Source organism: Acipenser ruthenus, chromosome 3, assembly GCF_902713425.1.
Source record: "Acipenser ruthenus chromosome 3, fAciRut3.2 maternal haplotype, whole genome shotgun sequence".
NCBI classification, from domain to species: domain Eukaryota; kingdom Metazoa; phylum Chordata; class Actinopteri; order Acipenseriformes; family Acipenseridae; genus Acipenser; species Acipenser ruthenus.
This window is the reverse complement of record NC_081191.1, coordinates 40,897,118-40,913,208: the sequence shown is the minus strand read 5'-3', so window position 1 is coordinate 40,913,208 and position 16,091 is coordinate 40,897,118. Positions and strand designations below refer to the sequence as shown.

The 16,091-nt window shown below is 39.1% G+C and overlaps 1 protein-coding gene across 2 annotated transcripts in view; it reads left to right on the top strand.

Annotated features, from left to right (window-relative positions):
* The window catches only part of LOC117394800 (poly(rC)-binding protein 3-like), a 407,378-nt gene that overhangs the window by 210,788 nt on the left and 180,499 nt on the right, over positions 1–16,091 (top strand). The window lies entirely within an intron of this gene.

Genomic DNA, 16,091 nt, shown 5'->3' with positions numbered 1-16,091 from the left:
CTAATGCTTCTGATTGGTTTATATTTGGGGAAACCCCCGATAAAGTCCATATGGATAGTATTCATCACATGATTTGAATAACGTATTGTAACAAAACAGGGTTAATGTGCAGCCCTCGCCAAACTGCACCGTCCCCATGGCTAGGTCTAGTCGCCCTCTCACCCTCTGTAAGAAATCTAGCCCCAGGATGCAAGGGTCCTGGATGTCAGCCACCCACACTTCGTGCTGGATGAGCAGGGGTCCCAGGTGGATTTCAAGCCAGCCACGGCCGTGCATCGGCGCTAGCTGCCCAGTCACAGTCCACAGCTGCACAGTTGTTGGTTTGAGTTTAGCCCGGCTGGCTACGCTTGACTGCTGCACAATGTCAGTGCGGACAACAGTGACGCTGGAACCAGTGTCAATTAAAGCGGTGCAGGACACACCTTCCACTTGGCAAGCCAAGTGCAGGTGCGCCCCGATGCTTGTCCTCCCGATGACAGCCGTCATCTCACCAGGGACGGATGTGACTACAGTGGGGTTGGTAACGTGGGGCAGCGCTCCCCCTTCTACGCTGACCCTGTGCCATTTCCCGCCGGCCGCGCAGGGTTTGGCGCCAAAACTGAGGGATGGTCTGCACGTCTCCATCTTCTCCAGCAGTCGACTCGAATATGCCCAGGTTTGCCGCACTCCCACGGACGGGGTCCGGATTGAGGGGACAGCCGCAGGTGTTTGCGCAGCTCCCCGGGGCCGACTGCCTCCACAAACTGGAAGTGCGCTTGTTCTTCTTGTTCTCGCGCTGGTGAGTCTGCGTAGGCGCGCCATGCTTCCCGCTCCAAATTAGAAGCCAGTTTCACCAGACTTTCCCCGGGGAAGCACACTGTCCGCCTGTATCGCGCTCTTAGTAGCTCTCGGTCCCCCATGCTGCCAAACCTGCGCTGGAGAGCGGCGGTCAGAGCGTTCAAGTTGCCCCACTATTCCTGCGCCAGGTTCAGCAGCACCATCTGCGCCTCTCCCCGCAGCGCCGCAGTAAGCTGCTGCGCTTTTTCTTCAGGGGTCCACCCGCACAGCTTCTCCATCACTCCCATTTGGGCGTTGAACGCTTCCCAGCTTGAGGTGCCATCGAAGCCAGGCAGTTTGGTAGGCAGCCTTCGCTCCACCATGGGTTTCTCCCTGCGTCCCCTTTCCATTGCAGGCTCGTCCCTGAACCTCTGTGCTGCTCTCTCAGGTTTCAGCTCGCCTCTCGTCCGCTCTTCAGGTGCCTGCCAGTCAGACATCTTGACCACCACATCTGCCGAGAGCTGTCGGTTTGCAGCCGCAAACCTCTTCTCCTTCTCACAGCCAGGTTCCAGTTTAATCCTGTGCTCTATCAAAACCACTTCTGACACCAGTGTAACAAAACAGGGTTAATGTGCAGCCCTTATAAGGACTCCCTGGAAGCAATCACACTGCAATGATTTGGCAATAGAGAGGAGACCAAACCGACACACTCATTGCAAGCTCAAGTACTTTATTAACACAGAGCCAAAAGGGTATCTGCTGAACACAGTAAAGCAGAGGGGGTCACTATAGAGAAGCGTCCCCACTCTCACGGTGGCCACAGGCCCTCACCACCACCACAAACAAATCAAGTGCAGAGACATCATCATATTCATTCAGTAATTGTAAAAATAACTGTCTTTCTTATTTGCTCCACGTCTGCCAACTTGTTTTTATCATCAGAGTACGCGCATTAAACAATTTGACGTCACTGGAATGGTGCAGAAGGGCGATAGTACCAGAAATACGCTCGATACGCTCGGTTTTCCATGCAAGTGTCGAATAAAATGTCGCTGCAAGTAAAAAATAAAACCACCTCTAGCGATCAAGCTTATCATGCCAGTAAAAACTTCTTAAAATTCAACTTAAACCTTGTTCCATAGTGTTTGTCGCATATATTATTCGCATAAGTTTTACCAAGTTTAAAAGTTGGATGGAAAAAGGTTAGGGTGGATGATGTTCAGCAGTCCTTGGCTTTGCAGCAGCCCTGAGGTGAATAAACGGGACCTTTATATACGTGGAACACCTACCTGCTGATTATCCACAGCTGTCAATCACACACAGCAGGCAGGCTCTCCCAGGAGCGTCAGGTACTTCATTAATTATTTACACACATTTTACACAATACTATTTATGGTATATACACACAAAACCCACTCTTCATGTGCAGTGCTCCTGCCCTGCCACACTGCTTTTGGAATAAATGTGTAAAAAGTCTGTAGAATAAGTTATCCAAATTGAATACCAAGTAGCAGACATATGATAAATGTGTAAAAAGTCTGTAGAATAAGTTATCCAAATTGAATACCAAGTAGCAGACATATGATAATGTGTGTGTTTAATTTCACAGCATCTTCTCAGTGTCGTCAAAACGATGTGAACTGCAATAAAGAAATAGAAATGCATTTCTGCAGGATTGCTTTATTAGAATGCTCAAGTAATTGCTGGACTATACATTTTTCCCTTTTTTCAAACTCACTTCAGTTTGCACAACATTTCAGTTCCAATTAAAGGATGCTGCTCTGCTTTCTCTCCTTTTCCCAGTGATATTTACTGACAGTCAGAACAAACACAAGCAGTTACTACAGTGTCAGGCTTTTTTTCTTTGACAACAGTGGCATCTGTCAAAAAGGATGGTGCCCAGTCGTTAAATTGGCAGATAAAGGAACATCTTTGTGGTGCCTTGGAAAGTTCCACAGGTTTCATAATATAACCACCCCACATTCACAGCACAAAATGAAAATTCAATAAATGCTAAATACATTTGAATATTCAATACATATTGGCAATATTGAATTTACCACCATAGTTCCTTGACCTGATATTTAATGAAATAAGAATTGTTTCCACAGTTTACAGTATTTCATTTTACACTGTTGGAGACAGTCGAGCAACAAACTGTTGAGTAATTTGCCAAGTATTTTTAGCTGAAGGGGCACAGCTGTATGCTGTTTCTTACCTCATTTATGCTCACAACTGTGATGAGGAACAGCTTTGCCATGGTTGAAAGTGAAGATTCTTATCAAATGCTACCTTTAACACCTTGCTTGGTGCAGAACCCATTGGTTCAATGGCACACATGGTGTCTGAACAGTGAGAACTTAAATATGCAGGAGCAGTTTAGCAGACAGGTTACTAAAAATAATTCAGAAACAGTATCCACACCATTAGAATGTTTAACAACACCAACTATATCCTAAACAAATACACAATACACTAATGCCAAGAATCATACCTGCTAGAAAACATGGATAGACAGCTTTTAAATTCATGTGGTCCATATAATTCAATGGTGTGTGTTGAATATCTAATTGTGGTATTTACATCACTTGTATAATAAATGAAAACCTGTCTTCCTCATTCATAGACAAAGTAATACTGGTATGAGTGACTGTATAGTATATACTGTACTTTTTAAAATACGTACTAATGTGCCATCTTGATGTTCGACATCTGAAAGCATCAAACTAGTCATCTAAAGACTTTTAAGATTTATTTTTAAGGCGTCATTTGGCTTATGCTCCAGAGACAAACGAGAAAATAAATATTGTCGTGCAGTGACGTGTGGGCGTAACAAGGATCCTAAAACTGTCGTATTCCACTGTAAAATATCTACATTGTCCAAACAGAATTCTAGAAATAAATCACACCAAAATATGGTTAAGGAACATGCATTATTTGGAGCACTTTCGGATTCTGCACAACAACATCTGCAATATGTGTGTAAATGAGCTGACCCTCACATTACAGATTGTTGTGTTAAGTCAATGGCGTCATTTACATGTTATATATAAAAGCTGCATCTCCCTCTTGCAAGTCAGTTTTAGCCCCAGTAAGCAAGATAATAGAAGGCTGATAGTCGGTGCTTGATTGGAATGTGATTCCAAGGTACTCGTGATGACTTTATGGTACATTCTGGTACATTCTAAGGAATTAGAAACAGTAATCAAAGATCAATGGTCACGTTGGGATGATTTTAGCAGAAAGTCCATGATCAGTATATAAAGTGAATCTTACAGTAAAATAGTAATCTAGTTTATGTATATGTAGTGGTGTAAATACATTTATTAAAGGATCTAATGAACACATTTTGCTGAAGGAAGCCATTGTAACATCCCCCGCAAAGAAATAGCAAATGGGTTCTAATGGGTACTTTAACAAATTCATTACTCACTCCCCTGGGTCTTTTAACTGGGGGCTTGAATAAAGTTGCCACCCTTGAACATTTTAAGTCTGACACAGACAGATACCCATGGCCTCCCGGAATGGCGATTGTGTCTTTTATAGTCAGGTAAAAACTAATACACTGATAGAGTGAGGTCCACAGAGCATTTTACCTCCGATCTGCTGTCTCTCTCTCCAAGCTCAGTATCCCATAGCAACCTCCTTTTCCTCTGGGAGCTTTAGGTTTTGACATATCATTAATACATGAGTTCAGGAAGGGAAGCTGGCAAGCTGGAGATTGGTTCATGTGTTTAGCTGAAGTAAATAGTACAGGGAGGCCAAAACCAATTTTATGGTTCCTCCTTTGGGATTATTCCCTGATTTCATTTGCACTTTGTAGCAGTTGGGACGTACTGCAAGTACTAGGCCCTTCTTGCATTCTACTTTTATATGATATTTTTAAATAAATAAATAAACAAATAAATAAATAAATGCCTTAAAATGAATGATATCATGATTCCATGCAGAACTACTCTGCAGCATTTGCAAGTGTAATATTGACCTTTTCTTTCCACCAGTCATTTCCTTGAAATACAGAAAGCATTAAAAGGCAGAGCCATCATTCTATTGGGAGCCATAACAAGATAAGTAATAAAAACACAGAGCATGCATAATAGGACTAGGAAGTGTAGACCAGAAAAACAAAAGCGTGTTTCTGTTTATCTCCTCAGAAATTCATATGTACACTGCTGAGGATATGTTTTATGTTACAGATTTTAAACTTGTCTTGTGCAGTTTTAGTATTTGGAAAAGAAGATTGTCTGAGAAGCATATGAATAATGTAATAGAATACAAAATAAGATAAATGTAATATCTGAGGGTATGTTTTCAGATTTTTTATAGGTCCTAGAAATATCCCCTATTTCCCTTAAGCCTCTTAAACTGGTTGAAGTAGCATGTTATATTCAACTGGTTTCACAGACTCTGATTAGCACTAATCTTGGACAATGTAATGTTAAATTAGGTAAGGTAACCCAAAATGAATGCTGTTTGTGGTCTGTGAAACCAGGCAGCTGAGTTTAGTATGCAGTTTCAAAGTCAGTAAACGTAATCTTAAACACTTTGCAATAACTATCTGGGAGATTTGGAAAAATGTGAAGGTTGAGTCATCTTTAAAAATTCGTAATTTAAGAGCTTTGAACACTGGCTTCGGGCACAGATTTATTTTTGCACCAAACCCTAATAAGGATTTAATTTCAAAGGTCTATTTGGAATTTAAATCACGTAGTTAATGAAATGAGACTTTTTCAATATCGAGAAATCTTGTCTCTAAACCAGTGCAACACGGTTAAACTGGTAGTTTCAGTTTGAGAGACAGAGAAAGGAATTGTGTCTTACGAAATTAATTGTATCTCTTAATACAGTAAAACCTGCCTTAGCGACCACCTCTGAAGAGAGACCACTTGTCATGAGCAAACTTGCAGAGGCCACAGAATGTTTTTACCCTATAATTTAACTGTGAAGAGCGACCACCTGTCATCTGAAACCCATGACCACATTTTCTTACTCCCATCCATAAAAACAAACCTGTAGGAAAAACCGATATCCGCTTATCAGGCTGTGTTTCTTTGATGTTTCCAGCAAAAGATTTTTTTTCTTTTGCTCGTTACCGTTTCTGCATTATACAGCGTCATACTAAACATGAACCGGAACCAAAACTTGAACTTAAACCTGTTGAAATTAAAAGTACTACTGTAAGTTATAGTTTAAAGCTTAAAGAAGTCTACATGGAAGCAAAAAATAAAAAAGCAAACCAAAAGTGTTTCTTACCCTGGAGCAACGTGTTAAAGCAATATCGCAGCTAAGCCGGGTACCAGGTGCCGAACAGCTTGGAGTCGGAAAAACACAAATCCAAAACCTCTTACGATGGAAGGCAGAAATCCTTGCCGGTTTATGAGTCAAGGTACTGTAGACTGAAACCAGATTAATTTTTTCGAGAACATTTTCGTCTTTTTGGATAATGATTGTATAACTTCACAGTCTAGAAAATAAGCATTAACGTTAGAACTGAATGTCCTCTTCTTTTGAGTAACATAAATGTTAATAAACCCACCAAGAGATTTTAAATACAGTACTGTATACTATATGTAAAGTTAATACAAAAAAATAAATAAAAATAAAACTAAGATAGTGTAGTGGGATGCAGTTTGAAGCACACAATTAAAATTGTACATGAAACATCAGTAACAATAGTAGCCTTTCTGTACATTGTAAAAGTGCCCATTTTACAGCTGACCTTTGAAGACAGACCATCTCTACAAGTGACCGCTTTTGCTTACTCCCATGAGTGGTCACTCTTGGCAGGTTTTTACTGTACTTTAACCCCCCTTTTTGATATGTCCACCTTTTGTGTAACAGTAATTTAGACAGTTAATATTAATCTGATAATAAAAAAAACTTATTTACAGTAACAACACACTGGGATGCTTTACTGTGATGAGATTTTTTTTTTAAGATAATTAAAATAAATAGATAAAGCCACGGATGGCTGAGCTCTCTATTTTGTTTGCTTGGAGGTTTGTATGAAGCTTTATTCTAAGATCTTCACCCTGAAGTATGTTTCTAAAGCAGGTAGAATCCCAGTTTCACGGTCACTATCCAGTTTAATACAGGCCAGTGATTACAGGTGGATTGACCTTTCTACCACAGAAAATCTCATATTGCTGGATGCTTCACAATACAGGCGTACTAATATTAACATTCAGTACTTAAACTTATAATGTACTAATGTATTTACATGGATGTGGAGCTGACAGTATACTGACATTTCCTTATAAATTACCATATGTGTGCATGAAGATAAACCCTGAACCTCAGCAATACTGAATATTGATTTTCTCAGGTTTGTGACACTGATTTGAATGTTCTTTGCAACTGAGACAGAACTGGTATAGGCTATAGCCCTCTGCATCTGTAACTGGTGAATTCTTGGTATGACCCGCTACCTGTCCAAGCAAGCTTCTTAATCGCTGTACAAAAGAATTAGATCTGTGGAAACATGCCATCTTGCTTGATAGCACTATGTTGGAAATATAACATTGCAGTTTGGTGGTGGAGGTGAGTGGTGTTGGGATGCCAGCTCCACTGTCGAGCCTTCGAGGTGTTGTGGACTAGTCAAACGAAACAAATAATATGGGAGGTGCCCATCTGATGACCCCTCCGAAGTGCCCCACCCAGCCCATTCCAGACGGCTGCCATACTGAGTCTCTAGGAATGCCGCAGTTTGGTTGATCGCTGGAGCCAGCATCACCGCTGTCGATGCGCCAGGGAGTCTGCAAATGTGCCACTCCCTGGAGCCAGCATTGAATTTCAGCCTTCAAAACCAGGCCAATAGGAAACTGGTGGAGAAAAAGTTAATGTATTACAGTGTGGCTGGTCCCCACCATGGCTATCTAATTTTATCTTACTGAAAGCGGAGTCCAATATTAACAGGAAGTCAAACACAGCTACACTGATGTAATAAAAATACATACAATAAAATAGATGATAAAGTTGTTAGAATAGGATTACCAATACATGTGCCTACTACCTGTTATCTAGCATACACATTGCATTAATGTTATTCAGAGGTAAAACAAATACAAATAAAATAAAATGAACATGCTTACATAGTTACAGGAGTTAGCATTTAATCAAGCCCTTTGGAAAGGCTGACTACTTTTTTGTTATCACCCAAATACAATTGTCAAGAGCCTTGCATTAATATTGTTGATTTAGGCAGCACAACCAACTTTAGGTTTAAAAGGCTTTCTTAAGTATTTATATATGATCAAAGCTGTTATTTGGAATTGTGGTGAGTATTCAAGGGATCAGTCTTGAAAACATTGCGAACCAATACATAATTAATCATAGGCTTAAAATCCTCTTTCTTTGAACTATGTGGGAGTTTCTTTCACATTTGTCCTTACTATTCCCAGTACCCACAATCATTATGCTGCACTATCTCTCACCAAATTATCAGACCATTTAGTGGTAGATAAAGTATTATCGGGTACCTAAGGTCAGCTCCAGTCATGGGTATGTGTGGGTATGTGTGACAGGGTAGCATCACACAGGGTAGCTTAAGCTGCAGTTTAAGCGAGTGCACATGTTTAATAACACAAAAACAGACACTAAACAAAGCACATTAATAAACAAAAAGGCACAAGGGCCAAAACAAAAGGTCTGCAAAAAGTCACGCACAATACAAACAAGACAGCAACACGAACATCCACCAACACCGACATTAACTCTCACCTTAACACCCGTGATTACCATTTTTATACACCTGTGACTGGAGCCTAGTTAATCATTAATCATTTATTCAATTTACAGTTCCAGCTACATTTCCACATGTTTCTGCAGGCAGGAAGTTACCCCCCCCCCCTTGTGCACTGGCAGGGCTTTCACCATGACACAGTATGTTGAAGAAATTAAAGAGACAGCCCCTGTTCTTTCAATCTGATTGCTTAAATCATTGACGTACCTTTTTCCTTCTGTTGTGAAGTTTCTTTCCTTCTCCAGCCCCTCTGCATCTGTATCTCCTTTTCGGGGGTCAGTGCGTCCCATCACACGGCCTTGGTTGACTTCTAACAGCTGTCAGAGTTCTCACGTCTTTGGAGGATGGCTCCTTTCAAGACCAAAGATGAGATCTTGGGCCCCACCTACGTTATCTTTCACTGAGATAATTATTTAAATAAGTACTTAACATTTAATCATGCTGTTGCCTTGCTTATATTGTATATACCGTATTCCTTTGAATTTAAGACGCAGCCCAAATTTTCCACCCTCAATTTGAGGAAAAAATAAAACATCAAATAAATATGCATTTACAAAGATATAACTAGAATTACGCATATGGACACAGTTTGCAGCCGTCTGCTATCACACAGCGCATTAGTTATGTGCTGCTTCTCATTTCCAGTCGTGATTACTCACACCTGTTTTTCTCCCAGTTTGTGAAATGTGGTATTGATTGGCATGTCGAAAAATACGGGGGGTCTGATCTGCATTTCTAATCTGTCCAAGCTGGTACTGTTTGTTATAAATGCTGAAACTGTAAAAACTTCTCTTTGAATTTCTCAGGAAGTTAATGATGCTTCTTTGAAAATGGCTGCCTGTATGTCATGGATTATTTGAGATCAGAGGGCAGTAATGTTTTGGTTCATCTTTTATCAGTAGTCAGTCACGTTGCTGCTTGTGTATTCGGGCAGTGACATCTTTGTTTGTCTTTTCTCGGCTGTCAGTCGCATTGCTGTTTGTGTACTTGGGTAGTCATGTCTTTTGTTGGCAATTTTAATACACACATCACAACTGGAATCAAATTTAAGATGCAGGCTATTTTTGAGAAGCAAAGGAATACGGTATATATCATCTGTGTATTAGTTTATGGTATCTGTTCTTAATCATAATTTATTACTGTATGCTGGCCTTGTTACAGAAATTCCAGCTCAGATATGCCCAGAGACTAAAATATACTGGTGACTCTATTAAACATGACAAATATATGAATGTAGAGTGTATAAACTATAGGGTAAATCTATAAGAATCTGGGTCATTCCGTATGGGCATAACTCACTGAACTTTGCCTACTTGTTTTAGTTTCTTAACTGGTTGTATTGAATGAGGTAAATCAACACACGTACAAACTGTAAGCAGCCTTGTTAAACTTAAAAATATTTGGTTAGATTTTAACTATCTGTAAATGTAAATGTTTCACTTGTATAACAGTACTGCATGTGCATCTTCCTGTAAATTGTACTACATTTCCAGAATGGACGCAAATCATGCTGTGTATACTGATCATCATCAAAAAACTGATTTTTTTTTTTTAAATCAACTGGAAACTCAATGTTGATCGTTTTTTGTGTTCTTGTTTTTTCTTCTTTTCACCGTTGCTGTAGTACATTATGTTTTATTGTTTATATGGTTGCTAGAGGGTACCACAGGGAATCATGGGGACAGTTACACAAGTATTGCCAGCACAAACTGTATTCACCTCGTTTTATTAAACCCATTTTAAATGCTATCAGTAGTATAAAAATGGTCTCCCTTCAGACTAGTAAAATAATACTGTTGCTTGCTGAATATACTATTTCTTGTTGTGTTTGGTATACATAATACATTACCTGTCAAAGTCCAGGCAAGCAGTTTAAATTCATTAAAATGTTGGGCATGTACAAATTTGGATTGGGCATGGCCATGTAATTATATTGTGCGCAGTGGCCACAGACATTTTGGGAAGGATTTTTAGCACTGGCACACACACACACACACGTTAGCATTTCTATATTTGTGGGGGCTTCTCATTGACTCTCATAATATTTTTATTTAAGATTTCTAACTCCAATCAGACAAAACTGTTTGACGTTTGACATTTGCCTACCAGTGGTACTGTATGCTATTCAAAAATCCCCATTACATATGAATACAAATAAATAGGGGAATAATAAAATGGGCATGATATTATGTTTTTTTGTTCAGATATGCTGCTTTAAGTGAATTTACTTCAGAAGTTTTCAAATCAAACAAGTGATAGATTTTTCTGATCCCTTTCTGAAATTGTATTCAATATCATATTTCCTGTATCTGAAAGATTTTCTGCTGTGACCAGACCGGAGTTCGACCTGGTCCAGAAGGTCTAATAAATAATAGAACAAATAGAAGGAACTGATGCGATAGACAGCTGCGCACATCTGCTGAATACCAAGAATATGCCTTTCATTATTTCTGATTTAATCCTAAATCGATTTAATCCTAGTGGATGTATAAAACTAATTGGGTGCTATAAAACCTGTAGTGTGTTTAAAGTTATGCCCATTTTTTGGACCTTTGCTCTGTGCTTACTTTTAAATTCTTAAATAACCCTCATTAGTTATAATGTATCTTGGGTTTTTCTTTTTGCTGTCCATATCTTTTGATTTATGCACACACTTATGGACAAAAGTTCCTTCATTAATAATCATCTCAGAAGTCACCCTAACCATCTACCAGCCTGCTTGTTCACAATGCTGTTCCTTTGTTGTACAAGAAGAGGTGATACATTCTACCTATTTACTGCTATATCCTTACCAGGGATGGAAATAAGACTCCCGTTTAGGGTGCCCACCCATCCCTTATTGGGCAGGACAGTCACAAAATGTAAAGTCCCGGTCCCGGGCTTAATGCTACCGGGACAACATTTGGCCAACATGTGGCCATCTCCAGATTAGCAACAAATGAATAAATCTGGAGATGGACACATTCTGCACGAGAATTTCAAATATGCGAGGTCAAGTGCCAATCTGTTAATAATTCATTAGCTGCCAACCACGCATTCTCATGAGTTATTTGCAGTCAAATAAAACAAATAAAATAACATAACCCAACATCTTTTTAAAGCCCACACAATAAATTTAAATACAATCAATTATATTAAACACACCCCAAAATAATACATTTCTTGCAGAGTTTTACCCTGCACCCTATTTACGTGCAGGGTTCTGCCCTGCCACAGTTACATTTCAGCATTATTTTTTCTTACAGTCATTTTACTTTTTTATTAATCAAGTAGGTCTTTCCTCAAATAATGAGTTTTGTTACTACAATGTGTCAAACTGTAAAATTGCCAGCTCCAAATATAAGTTGCCTGAAAGTTTTTATCTTTCCTGTTCTGGTAATTGTAGATTTCATAGACAAATGCTGTCACTCCTTTGGTTTCACAAATTAGCCAAGGAACCTTGGCCCAGAGGTGTCCTACTATATCCCAATAACTGAGCATTTAAGGACATAAGGTCAAGAGAAGCAGGCAACACAAACAAAAGAGGATTAAATGAGGGCTACCATTGATTTGATAGGAGAAGGCCTACCTTCACCTCCATTCCTAGGTGGTAACGGTATTGCTACACAAATATACTGTCAATGTGATACACTTTACTTTGAGTCAGCTAATAAAAACATTGTTGGTATTCTGCAGCTATTATTTATAAGAGAGCTGTAGTTCCTACTACTTTGAAAATCCTGCACGTTGGGTTCGGATATCATCAGGTCTCAGAGGCTAATACAGAGTGTTGAGCTAGCCAGTACTACTGCTGTGCTGTAGGAAGTGATGTCTGTCAGCTCAGTCCTCTCAGTCAGCCCCTGCATGGTCTTTGGGTGGTTCTGTCTTTCAGATGTGAAGTTAAACAAGGCGCGACAGAGTGAACTTGAAACCTGCACCATACATTTTACAGTTAAATATAATCCCTTGGTGTATATTTTCTATATTTTTTTTCCATCGTTTAACCTCAAGGACACTCTACTTTATCAGTAAGTTGCATTGTAGACAGTCCAATTTGTTTATGATTCTCAAGGGCAGTTTCAGCTGAAGACACACTAGCCCTGCACTCCCAATCCCTCTGAAGTGAAGCATGCTTGATACTATATAACTCTAAAAATCTAATGGACATGGTTCTGCTACTAACTTGAGCAGTAGGCAGCTATACAGTTAATCTCCATGTCCTATTATAGTTCAGGAAGCAAAACAGAAATTAGAAGAGGTAATTATGTTTTTGTTACAATAACATTTAACACCTAGAGAGCTTCCATCATGCACAATATAAGCTCCTTAGGTAATAGCTTTCATGAAAGTTGCTTTATACTATTTATTTCAAAAGTGTTGCTAAATGAGCTTCCTTACCATATTGATACAGGGCTGAATATATCTATATATTATATTATTTTCTGATATCTTTTTGGACTATTAAGCCAATAATGAGGGACCCGTGCCTGTAATTTAAGCATGTGTATATAAGCAGAGCATCACATGGAGAGGCTGTCTGCCTGAAGGCTAAGGCCTGTGTGAAGCTTAGGTGTTTGCAGACCTGAGAAAGGTATTTAATACCTATTTGAATAAGTGTTGGTTTTTGGTTACAGGTAAACAGCATAGCTGTCCGGTTATACTGTAGTTTTAGGATTTTGTAAAAAGTTTAGTTAGCACTCCTTGGAGGAGTTAGGCTTTTGTTTTTTTTGTTTTTTGTTTTGTATTTTGGTTATTTAATAGATATACAGGCACAACCCTCTTTTATACCCTATCTGTTTAAGTACTTCTTTTACACCGAAAGACAGTTAAAAGGTACCAAAAAATGACAAAGCAAGCTCCACTTTGCCACAAAACATGAGATACGCCTATTTGTCTTTTTTTTTTAATTTGAATTAAATCGTAAAAGTCGACCTTGATAAATCTCAACAGGAATAAAACACTGATGACTTGTTGGAAAAGCACCATAACAAGCTTGTTTGAAAGCGATACATGATATAAATGCCTGTAATAATTACACTGCTTAGGTGGGCAAGGAATTCAATCTGCCATGTGTGCTATGGAAAACTGAAAAATGTTCCGCTTTCCATATATGGCATTTGCCTACAAAGCAATTTCCTGGGCTGTCGTCTCTGGGTGGCTGTTAAATCAATGCAATTTGAGCTGTGTCACCAGACAAGTGCATTTGTGCTGGCCCTGACAAATTTTATAGCTAGAGGCAGAGAGGACAGGTTAAAAATTGCAGGAATTTCACACTTTTAAATAACAAATCAATTGCAGTGTAACAGTGGGGATCCTTTTATATAAAAATGTTTCCTGAGTTTCGCTTTACAATGTTATGACAATGAGCATAAGGCAATTAGTGAAGAATAGAAAGTCTGGCTATTTTAGCAGGTAGTTTTCATGCTAGTGTAAGTTGATTGTGTAGTACACAGCAGGACAATCGGGAGTCCCCTGGAAGATAATTTCAGAAAACATATAGAAATACCCCCATTATTACAGTAGCAATGTACACTGCCTGGCTACTTTATTAGGAACTGTGCCTTTATTTGGAATTTCAGATTGGACCACCATTTGCCCTGATCACAGCCTTGACCCGACTCCACAAGGTGACAGAATGTGTCTCAGGTGATGTTATTCCATTCAGATCATTGTGATACAATAACTATTACAAACTCAAATGGTGCTGAATTAAGGAATAGTAGGCATCGCCATCAGGGCGCTTTGGCGTTCCAGAGTCATCAAGGACCCAGGGTATATATGCCCCACACCAGGGCGATGCCATATCCCATTAGTTAGACAAGTCCTGCTAAAGTGGCCAGTCTTTGTATATGTGCCACACACTGCTTGTTGGTGTTAAGCATAATGCAACAAAGTTGATAAACGTGGGTAGCATGTAGCCATTGTAATACTGCTAAACCACAATGACATCATTCTATTAAACAAACCTGAATTCGGTTTGGTTTAGGGTTTCATATTCATGCACAACCCATCAGTTCTAACTTGACCTGTGACTGAAGATCCATGTTGTCTGTTATCATTATCATTTGTATCATGGAGTTTTTGAAGAGAAAGTAAGCATAATCAGCTTAAGGGATACAGCTTATGGCATGTGTAATGAGCACAGAGTGGTGACTGCACTGTACAGCACATGACCTTTCAATAAGGCATTTACATCACAATTATCTTTGCAAATATTCTTTAGGCATGCTTAATTTAAACAGAGTTTTTTTTGCGCACAAGTAAAACATTGTGATGTCGTGCCCTCCCATTGTGGATGATATTTATGTATGTATTCATTTGTGTTGTTGTTGTTGTTGTTATTATTGTATGTGTGTGCGGACGGACGAAAGCCATCCGACATTATTGTTTATTGTTTGAGGCTAGCGAAAAAACGGTCACGTAAAATGTAGCTGGTGAGTAAAGCCCATGGGAATGTGGCTGGAGTCTTAATAAGGTAATTGTCTAATAGGTAATTAACAGAATAAAAGACCCACTCCGGGCTCAGAGGCGAAGAGAGAGTTTAGGGTAGAGTTAAAGAAAGTAAGAGTGAATGCTACCAACCAGCAAACAAGGTACTCGTTTGTATAACATAATCATAGTGTGTGATATTTTACTTTGGCCTGTGTGCCCTTTTGTTTATTATTGTGTTTTTGTTTAAACTGTTTATTCATTTTTTGTTTAATAAAAAGCTGAGCGCAACTGTGTTCAGTTTAGCCTCGTATGTTCTGTTGTTTTTGGTTTCATTTCCTGGTCTGACGGCACCACCCACACGCACCACTCAAGCCATCCTTTCACAAACATTCACTGGTTCCACCTTTTTATGTGAAGGATACTTAAAGTGCAAATGAGTTGGTATAGGTATAAAATATGCCCTCTGCCAAGTACAAGAAGCTTTTTGCTCACGTCTCACCATACTGTTAGAGAGTTAGTCGCTAATCATGTTGTGGTTAACACACACTGCCTCATGATATAAAATGACTTGTTTTGTACAGGACAGGGTTTCTAGAGGCTCATCTGTTTTCATCCAGTTTCTTTCATGGTGGTGATTTATTTTAAACTCCTGTCTTTTGTGTTCACCAGTTTTTGTATGTTAGAACATCACACACAGACCAACTTGTTTTGTTTTCTAGTCCCTGTGTTATTTTGACAGCGGAGGACAGAAACTAAATTACAAATATATTCAGCTATTTTGAATTTGCCGATTCAGAAACTTTGAAGGGACCCAGCTTCAGGGAGTTCTGCTTGCCTACCAGGCTTTTGAATCTACTAAAACATTGTATTAGCCCTAATGTGGATATTTAACAACCCACACATTTCTATTTTTAAAATGCCTCCATAGAGGAAAGGCTAAACAATCTATGATCAATACAAAAAATAATCCATGAGTGTATGTATGTGGCATGTATGAACAACATTACAGAAAATAATGCATTGTCCCACAGTATATCTTGTTTGCTTTTAGCAAGGATAAGGGAGTAAATCATTTAAAAACCCAGGGACATCTTCAAAAGACACTTGGAAGCATACATTTCATTGCATTAGTGTTTCTGGAGACCGTGACACATGCTGTAAAATTGTTTGTTCTGTTTGTTTT